This window comes from Montipora foliosa, chromosome 6 (assembly GCF_036669935.1).
Source record: "Montipora foliosa isolate CH-2021 chromosome 6, ASM3666993v2, whole genome shotgun sequence".
Taxonomy (NCBI): domain Eukaryota; kingdom Metazoa; phylum Cnidaria; class Anthozoa; order Scleractinia; family Acroporidae; genus Montipora; species Montipora foliosa.
Window position 1 is genome coordinate 4,718,346 of NC_090874.1, and position 6,000 is coordinate 4,724,345.

The 6,000-nt window shown below is 45.7% G+C and overlaps 1 protein-coding gene across 2 annotated transcripts in view; it reads right to left on the reverse strand.

Annotated features, from left to right (window-relative positions):
- Positions 1–1,667: 1,667 nt before the first annotated feature.
- Positions 1,668–6,000, reverse strand: part of LOC138006403 (proton-coupled folate transporter-like) — a 20,084-nt gene continuing 15,751 nt past the window's right edge. The window contains exon 8 of one of the 2 annotated variants that reach the window (XM_068852701.1): positions 1,668–6,000. This exon is cut by the window's right edge and continues 824 nt beyond it. The gene's annotated coding sequence lies outside the window, so the exon portion shown is untranslated. The other variant, XM_068852702.1, reaches the window with a different exon arrangement.

Sequence of the window (6,000 nt, forward strand, 5' to 3'; positions counted from 1 at the left end):
AGCCGTTTCCTCACGTGTGCGGGGAAATTGTGGTGAGAAATTCGCCTCGCGAGGCCGTGAGGATAAAATCAAACATGTTTGATATTTTTGGCCTCGCGAGACAAATTCCTCAATGTGTGCGGCCATCGTGAGAATCGAGCTGAGCTTGGTTTAATCAAGCATCCCATAAAAATACATGGCATACTCATGTGACTCCAGCGGTTCAGGATGGTGTCGGAGGAAGAAATTCCGACCTCACTGAAGTCACGTGAGAATGCCATGTATTTTTATTGGATGCTTCATTGACCAAGCTCAATTCGATTCTCACGATGGCCGCACACAATGAGGAATTTGCCTCGCGAGGCGAAAAATATCAAACACGTTTGATTTCTTCCTCGGGGCCTCGCGAGGCCAATTTCTCACCAAAAGTTCCCCGCACACGGTGAGAAAACGGCTGAGCAAACCGCCTCGCGAGGCAGTTTGCTCAGCTCTTTCCTCACCGTGTGCGGCGGGCTTGCCGTGGGAGAACAGTTTTGCTGTTCCCAACCCAGCTTACCACATGTTTGGCATGTGAAGCTGCCATTTAAAGGGGTGCTAAACACACCCTCCTGGTATGTTAGCTAAGCCGGAGGAGATGGTTGTTGAGGTGGGTGCTTCGGTTCCTGCCCCTGCTTCCCCTCCTCGTGGCAGACGTCGGAAACGTGCTGCTTCGACTTCGGCCGGAGCTGGTAAGCGGGTGACTTCTGTATCCCCGTCTGTCTCTTCTGCTCCTACCGGGGGGGCCGAGGTTGAGGAGGGGGCTGAGTCTCCATCGGAGGCTCCTCCTCCCACCAAGGTTGCCTCCGTTGTTCCATCTTCTGTCTCGTCCACCCCGTCCTCCTCTGTTTGCTCCGGTCACCCTCCTACCTTGGTGCCTGCGCGCCATGGCCGTTTCGCCCAGGACGTTGTCATTGGTTCCAACGATAGTGGTCGTGTGGACTTTGGCCGCCTCACGGGTGCCGTCCTCGAAGATCGTACCACCTTCGAGAGTTCTCGCCTCCAAGTCGTGCGCTCTGGCGCCTACCGTGGCGACGTCGACGATGAAGTAGATGACACCATCACACCGTTCTATCTTCTTCATGGCAGTCATGGTGTTCCTCTCCCTCTGGACGTGCCTCCCAGCTCGTTTCCGACTGGGTAATTTTTAAGGACTCCTTTCCTCGCGGGTTGCCTTCATTGGTTGCCCTCTGTGGTTAGGTCTGTGTTTTGTGTCCGTTGTGTCTGTCTTAATTTTTGTGGAGCCGGGGTTCGATCCCCCGGCGAAGTTGGCGTGTTGGTTGCACGCTCCGTTTGGGCGTACCCACTCCCTCATACCGTGTGGGATTAGATGTTATGTCCAGAAGCCATTGCACTTACCCTACTGGGGGGCTGTCTGTTCGCCTCAAACACAAAAAATGTTAGCTACGCCATGCGGATGAGGCCCAAAAGGCCGAAACAGCTGTTCATGGCTGCTAATTGACCGGGTGAAATGGTTGTGCGTATGCGTGATGTGTTGGCCACACCGGGTTGGTACACATCGATTTACAAAGGGGACGTATACGGGTGAAATGCTACGACGTACAAAAACCTTCGATAACAAGAGCCGGAACAACAACAAAGTCACATGGCACTCTACGTCCTAAACACTAGGGTGGGGTTAGTATAACTATTCATAGGTCCAATCTCTCAGGCTTCTTTATCATTCTTCCAGAACGAGTACGGTTTGTAACATTTAATCTGCAGCATGGCTTCCTTGGCGAGGATCTTACCCAGGTAATCAACGCTTTTCTTGTTCTCGCCTGGACATCAACAGCACTAATCTATGAGTTTGACGCTCTAAGAACCGTTCCTCACTCACTCTGCTACCCTTGTTATCACGAGCAGTTTCTGCCAAGGTAAGCTGAACTGTACGCTCTCGTCCATTGTGCTATGATTGACGGACGAGACTCGTGCTAACTGCCATCTGTTCCGCGGTAGGTGTTCGTCTCTAATGATCACGATGTCCCCAACGCAGAGGTTTCTGAGACTCAAGCCACTACTGACACTGCTGCAGACTCAGTAAAAACGTTTTTCTCCACCGACTCCAGAAGTCATTCGCTAAGTGTTGAACTCTCCTCCAACGCTTTCTGCAGTACAAATCCGTAGATTGAAACTACCTTGTGGTAACAATACAACTTGCGTCTTCACTGTAAACAGATGGTTGGGAGTCAAAAGGTTGGGCGTATTCGGATCCTTTAGGCTGTCCACAGAAAGAGGTCGGCTGTTAATGATGGCCCCCACTTCGCTCATTAGGGTTCTGAGGGCTTCATTATCCAGCTGCAAGAAATTATCTAGCAAGAGCGGATTCAGGACACTTCGGACCGATCTTATCTCGCGCTCCCATAGTCCGTCCACCCATGTGGCTAGCTGAGGCACATTTTATTTTAAAATAAAAAGGTTGCCGTTCTCTTTCAGTAATGATGATCTTACATGGCCATAATCAAGCTCAGCCACGGATTCCTTTAACTCACGACTAGAACCAACGAAGTTCGTACCACGATCACACCGTCACTGACAAACCGTTCTCCTACGGCAAACAAAACGACGAAAGTCGTTGATGAAGGAGTCTGTGACTAAGGCAGGTGCTGTTTCCAAATGTACTGCTCTTGAAGCCAGTCAGGCGAAAATCACCCCATATCTTTTCACCTCCTTTCTACCTTCTTTGATATTCCACGGGCCGACGTAATCCACTGCGCAGTGTGTAAATGGAGGAGCGGGTTTGACTCAATCTTTTGGTAAATTTGCCATCTTCACTAGCATAAGCTACTTATGCTTGTGCTTGTGTCGCTAGGAAAAACCAGGCTCTACGCGAAGCTCTTGGGATGGAATCAAAATGCTTCTTAAGTTCTTGTTTCAGTGTAAAAGGAAAGGAAAGGAACTTTATTTAAGTGTAAAGTCGTTCTAGCGCTGGAGCACTAATTGGGGACATTAACAATTAACGCAAATCAAATCTTCGAGGGATTGCTAGTGCATTAATGCAAAATCATGGATCGCGCAAGGAACACAATTAGCCAGTATCACAAATACCATTATACTCTTTGCTTGTCCCTCCAAAATTTTGCATAAGCATTGCTTTTGAACTGGAAACAATGCTTATGCAAACTTTTGGAGGGGCAAACAAAGAATATAGAGTGTTTTCACTCACGTGATCGGTAACCTTGTTTTTCCACCGAAACAACAGTAATAGAGCTCGATTCCGGGACGATTAGTTGGGTACACCAACATGGCCGCCGTTCCTTTGCTTAGGGACACCAACATGGCCGCCGTGACGTCATGTGAAAACTCTATTATGGTATTTTTGATACTGGCTAATACCGCCACTTTTTTTACTGCAAAAAGCTAGCAGTAGTCGAAAACTGATGGGCAGCATAAGTTAAATTACAGAATCTGTTTCAGAAATAGATATTTACAACACTAAGAGAGGGGCCAGGGTTGAACTCGGGTCGCAGAGGTGGAAGGCACGGTTGATAACCGCTAAACCATGCTGACTTACTATGTATCTGTATTTTTCCTCCCCTAGGAACCTTCCTACGAACTGAGTTGCCAATGTTTCTAGGTAGACGAAGATGTATTGTGCAGTCTAGGATAAACTTCCAATTTTACTACAATTCCAATTTAGTGATGACGTCAAGTGAAGTACGTATATCGACTAAGTATTGTTTACAACTCACTTATGAATATCTATATTTACATCTTGGACTTCTCTATTTCTTCAAATGCCACAGTGACAAAGACGAAAGCTTCGTCGGCCTACTTTTCTCACCGTGTACATATAATTAACAATTATCCTGCGAAATCGCGCGGAATGCCGCCTGATACTTAGCCGACGAGGCCGTAGACCGAGTTGGCTAAAATTAGGCGATATTCCACAAGATTGAGCATGATAATTGTTTTAATATTCAACACACTGATGACAAAGCACAGTTTTCTACGTTTAATGGAAAAAAAGAGCTGGAAAAACTACCATTTTTGCCCGCGACACACAAAATTACGTATATCGCAGGATATCTGTTGAGTAGCATGACGAAAATTGAGCGCGCTATGACCATATTTGGACATTGTCACAATGTGTTGAATAATAATAAACAATATTTGTATATCTTCAAGTATATCTTCCTTGACTATGAATTTATATTTTTCTTCCATTTAACTTGTCTTATAACATACATGGAAAAAACATTCATTCTCATTGGCACAAAAAACAGGCTGGTAAAGCGCGTGCAAATGACATAAAAAACCAGGCATTCCATTGGTCAATGATCAGCGAAAGCCACAGAGTCAATAAATGTGCTAACTCTCGATGGCGCAATTTTTGCGTGATTACGTGACACGCATGCGTTGCTGCTGCTTAATTATGGCAGGATTTCTCCCTATTTTTTCATGTCTGTTATAATTTTTCTCGTGCAATTTGGATTAAATGAGCACTCGTCATTTTTTTAACACTACAAATTACATGAGCCTGTAAAACGTTCGTCTTCGAAAAAAATTACTCAAACACATTCATTCCAAATTGCAAGCGAAAACATTGTCATTTTCTATTCTTCGTGTATACCTTTAAATAGTGAGTAATAACCTAGAACTGACTTTAAATACTTAGCAAGTGTCTAAATCATGTAAAAATCTATAAGAGGAATTCCTAGCTTGCGCAAGCGTTCAGTGGGGTTTCAAAGCCAAGAAAGGCCGATCGAGGAACTTTATTTAAGGGTATAATCGTTCAGCGCTGGGGCACAAACACGACATCTCCGAGTTCGTGTCTGCCTCCTCTTCAAAGTGAGTCTACGTGGGAAGTTTTTGTGTTGGTAGTTAGTTCTACTTTACATATGAATGAAAACTAATATTCATAACAAAAACGTCGCACTTAGCCTACGTTTGCTCGGGTCAGGACAATTTTTGCACGGACGAATTTTGTACCTGGACCGCCTGTTTACATGCAACAGTGGAAATTCTGTTACAGATCGCAATGATGTTTACATGGACCCGTGAAAATTTGAGACCACTCGCGGCATTTGGTTAAATCTCTGCTGTGATTGGTTAAGCTAATGCTTTTAGCCAATCATGTTGTAGCTAAGTGCAGTACGCGGCAAATCAAACATGCCTTTCTGGAGTCCGTTTCTCGAACTCCCAAAACTCTTCGGGCCTTTTCCGGGTGTCAAAATTCCGTCGGTATATCAAGAAACGAGACGGTTTAAGTCCTCAAACTTCACAGTTATTCTGCTTCTAGCTATCTTGAAAAGATCTTAAAAGATCAGCTTTCCAAAACAATGGGATGGCAGTTTCACAAACGGCTTTTCGGGCCCGAAAAATTTTCGGGTCTTTCGAGAAACGGGCCCCTGGTCCGTAACTTTTTCCACGGCCGGTTGTTTTGCAAGTTGTACATGCTCACCAAGAAATTCAGATGTGTACGTTGCCTCGATCGATGAAGATCGGAGACAATTGCCATTTGCAGCAACGTGTACTGCAGTAACCCAGCTAATCCGGCTAAAATAGCGATGCCCGACGGCTATCGCTCGTCTCCTCATATCTGTATTGTGCTTTTGTTAATTTCTTTTGTGTCAAATTTGATTTTAAAAAGAGAGAAATGTAACTTGACAAATTGCGACCTTACAACACTATTGCTAAGCAACTAAAAAACACAAGTAGATACCAGGCCTTAACCGCGCTAACGGTGCAAAACCTTGCATTTGGGAGTCAGGGTGGCTTAGTGGTTATCCATCGGGCCTCCCACCACTACGAGCCGGGGTTCAATTCTGGTCTCGGCCAGCATGTTGACTGAGTTTCAGTCGATCTCAACCTGACTCGAGGGTTTTTCTCCGGGTACTCCGGTTTTCCTCCCTCATCAAAATCGACTCACAGCTAATTGACATCTAGCTGTGGTGCTGTGCTCCGACATCAAGCATGGACTGTATATCGGCAGCCAGAGGCGCCTTTGTAAGCTTTCAGCCCGATATCGTGAGCTGCGCCCTT